The sequence below is a fragment of the Parasteatoda tepidariorum genome, chromosome 4, assembly GCF_043381705.1.
Source record: "Parasteatoda tepidariorum isolate YZ-2023 chromosome 4, CAS_Ptep_4.0, whole genome shotgun sequence".
Taxonomy (NCBI): domain Eukaryota; kingdom Metazoa; phylum Arthropoda; class Arachnida; order Araneae; family Theridiidae; genus Parasteatoda; species Parasteatoda tepidariorum.
The window spans coordinates 2,879,632-2,884,105 of NC_092207.1; positions in this window are offsets into that span (position 1 = coordinate 2,879,632).

Below are 4,474 nucleotides of genomic sequence, written 5' to 3' on the forward strand. Positions count from 1 at the left end.
TTTTTTTAATCATAAATTAAAGTTCTTACAGTGTATTTGAATAAAAATCAAAAAAATCTGATTTAAATCAAAAAAATCCGATTTAAATCAAAAAAATCTGATTCTTTTGATTTTTTTTAAAAAAATCAAAAAAATCACGAACCCTGGTTACATTAGAACACAAAAAAAGGATATACTTTGTAGACTAAATCAAGTACAAATGAAAAGGGACATGTTTCAGTTCTATTATAACTAGTAAATCATTTGTTTAGAGCAGCCCACTTTCATCGAATGGTGGATGGCTTAGATATTTCTCTTTCTCAAGTGTCTATTTTGATTTTCTTTTTTATATGTCTACAATTGCTTCACATTTATTGGACAAAACTGACATAAATTGTGTTTTCAATATTATAGATCCTTGCATACATTTCGCATTTGAACAGGAAAATAATAAGTGTTTACCTTTCTTAAACCTTCTTATCACTCGTAATTGTGATAAATTACTGTTTCATTCCATTCCCGTAACCAGAAGATAGTTGCCTTGTTTACTGCACTTCTGAAGTTTGTTCTAATAGTAATTTACCTTGAATCGATTACTAGAAACTTCTAATATTATTAAGTGCAAACTTTAACAATTTAATTGTTTTACCTTATTATCCAAAAATGAATAGCTGAGGTCTGAAATACAAAACTAAAGCAGAGAAGAAGCTATGAGTACAATAAGTTGATTTACTACACTGATGTGTCAAAGCATCCTTCTCATCTCTGAAACATCTTGGATTGCCAATGGACCCTATACTTTTTCCCTTTTTCAGCAAAAAATGCTATTTAATGAGATGTAAGCTTTTAAATCGACGTTTCTTGGTGGCTTTTAAAACAAAAAGGCCCAATAAAAGAGAGGTTCTTTGATTGACATATTTTTTTTTAAACCAATGACATTACTCATTTTCTGCATACACTAGAAACATTCGAAACAGATTAAAAGACTATCTTGGCTCACAGTTTAGTTCATATTCGAGGAGACTTTGTTTGATTTTAAAAGTATTCCTCGAGTTTTAATAATGCAGCGAGACTAGAAAAAGAACAAATCTTCGAAGACTCTACGACTGACGTAAAAAGTAACAATAACTTGCGTTCCCATTTATAGATTATTGAAAATATTATTACAACATAATGGGATTTTTATTGATCATTACTGTAGGTCACTTTAATTAATTGATTTTAAATGGATTATTTCAAATGCAAATTACGTATACTTCTCAATGGAAAAATTCCTTTACCTTCAAAATTAATGTGGAAAAAGTATAATGTTTTTATTTTAGGCGAAATGAATAATTTGTTTTTAAGGAGGGCGTTCTACTCCAACTTGTTAAAATGGCCAAATTTAACGTACTGTGAGCAAAATAAAAAGTGAACGTTCAGAATTACTTTTGATCTAATCTAATGATCACATACTCTATCTTAATAGTTTGAAGACCTTTAATACGTTAATTAATAATGACGACATTTAAAGTTATGGAATCAGACGCGATGAAGCACTTTCTCAGGATTTTCTCGGCAGATTTCGTATTCATGGCCACAATTTGAAAAATATTATCCCAACAAATGGAGCCCTTCATGGCACTTTTTGCTACAATCTTGCGGAAATTGATTGATGAGTGAATCAAAAAGGCACACGATTCTTTTATCTGAATATAATTCCATGTAAAATAATGATTATTATGAGATATTTTATCTAAAGAAGGAAATTGTAAGGTCAATGGTAAGTATGTAATTTTAAATGAAAAATACGAAATTTAAATGAAATGGGTGGAATAATTTTAGTGAAATCAAGTTTTAAATATACAACTCTTTATAATTTATTAACTGACAAACTATTCAATCGTTCAAATTTCCTATAGTGTTATTTAAAATTACATACTTTAAAATGGTTTAAGAAATGGTGCACATTACAACTCTGAAATTTTTTAACTATTATTTGATTAAATAATTATGAAAATTGTTTAAAAATGAAATTATCTTTGGATTAACGAATGTACAAAGATCTTTTGATGCGTTGATAAATTTCTAGAGATTTAGCGGAATGGGCAAAAAGGTGAAATTTACGTTAAGGGGTCCAAACTTTCAACTGCCCTCTTATTGAGACCATTTTTTCCAGATTGCGATTAGCTAACATCCACATTTTAAGGGTTAGAATTCCAAATCCGCGGAAAGAAGGCACGTTTATCAGAGAAAGAACATTTTTGTGCTTGATTTGTATAAGCTAAATATCGTCTGAATTAGTAAACTAGCACATTTGAGATTTGAACCAATAATCCATTCAGTCCCAATACGGGAAAATCGGATTATTTAATTAAAAGTTATTCGGGGTGTCCAGTTTTTTATTTTGCGCACACCCTTTCTCAAAAAATATTGTATCAATTTTCAAATTCTCTGTTTTTTTTCTTCATGGTATGGTGCACAATTTAATAAGTTTTTATATTTAAAAAATATTGAATTATCAGCTGTAGTTTTTTTCTCTCTATTATACTCAATTTATTTATTACAATGAATCAAAAATATTCCACATATTTAATATGTTGTACAGTTAAAGTTGCGAACTAATAATAAGTTAACTTAATTATTGAATAACTATATGTGTCCCGCAGTGGACTGATCGTTAAGACAAGGCTCCCAGCAGATCACCGCAACACTGGCTGAGGGCAGTGTGCGGATGGGTGACCACTTGGATCAGCCTGCGTAGGGACCGAGGGTGTGCGGTATGAGTCCTCGTTAAACTGTTCTACCGTAAAGTGCTCGACTTCGCGTGCAGGTCGTCGGGCTACCGAAGCGGAGGAGCAGATCAAAATTGCGATGGCATGTCTTCGGGTCATCCTCAGGGATGTTTCCCAGACCGTCGCCAATAGCCCATTGTGCAGCTCTAGTGCGGCGTAAATGAACAACACTATTTTCAAGATTAATTTTTTAATTGTATTCCTTCGACAAAATTTTTTCTTCAAATTCTACATTATTTTTAAAGTTACTGGGGGGCTAAGCCTGCTGTCGCTCATCAAACCCGATTATTGCTTTGCAATAATTGTCGTTTCTTGGCAAAAAAACAGTTTTTCTACTAAAGTTAAAATTATTAACTTAACATCTATGCACTAAAAGGAATTCTGTTTGCTTGTGCCTCCTCTTCCCACGTCCAAATATTATTATCTGCAATTAGTATTATAAAAATTAGATCTATTGGTGTCAAACAAATTTGATGAGTTCACAACCATAATTTAATATTTTCGCTCACCAAACAGGCAGATGTATTAAATATTTTTGTTTGCATCTTATTGTTGCATGAAGCTGATCATTGAGTTCTAAATCATTTCACAGATCTCTTTAACTGTAATTTATAACGGTATATTAATATTATCTGCGCAAAAATTATAATTGTAAATAAGGTTAGACAACCTTTCTAAATAACTTTGTCTTAAAAAGTAGCACAGATAATAATTAAAAAAAAAAATAAATAAAATTTCTTTGTCTTTAACTCTTGAATTAAAAACTTAATAATAACAGTACAGAAAGAAAGAAAAACTTTAAATTAGAGATACAAAGATATTTATAAAGAACCAATACCTTTACGGCTTTTATTAATTGTGTGTTGATGACAACCAAAACAATGAGGAAAAACGGGATGGTTTTCCGGCCAATTCTCTATGTGTGTTATCATTTCACTCTCTTCTTAAATTATCTAAAGATATCAATTTTACGTAGATGCTATTCGCGCGCAGGTCGTCGGGCTACCGAAGCGGAGGTGACATCCCCTCCGCAGAGGATCAAAATTGCGATGGCATGTCTTCGGATCATCCTAAGAGATCAACAACAACAACGTAGATGCTAACCAAACTTAAATATGAAAATTAATGTAGAAAAACATGTTATTTTCTAGCCAATAAAAATGCACTGACAACAAAGGAAAACTGTGTTAGATCGTTATGTTATACAAATGAAATTTCACACCAATGTTTTGAATGTAATTAAAGCCAGAAAAAAGTTTGCTCAAAGTTAACTAGTTTAACAAGCTAATAGTTTCTCCATAATTTAAAAGCTTTAATTTACCTTTATTTTAATAACTTTATATTTTAATTACTTTACTATAGTGATGCTTTCTGTATTCCTATATTTTCTTTAAATAAAAAACTTAGGAAATAGATAAAAGAAAGTAGTCGTAATGCAAAAGTTGTGGAGTGCATTGTTAAAATTAAATTTTATAATCATTTTTAGCTGAATGTAATAATAATGTTTTATATATATGAATATTATATTATACTAGGAGGCTCCGCCCCCTGCTCGCTAACGCTCGCCAACCCCCGAGAATTGCTATGCAATCCCATGTGGTTCACGCAGTGAACCATGGCTCGCTGCGCTCGCTTGCCAATGAACACAATGTTCTAGCACAAAGACATAGTATATTATCATCAAAGACATAGTATTTTATTATCAAAGAATACTCGTATAA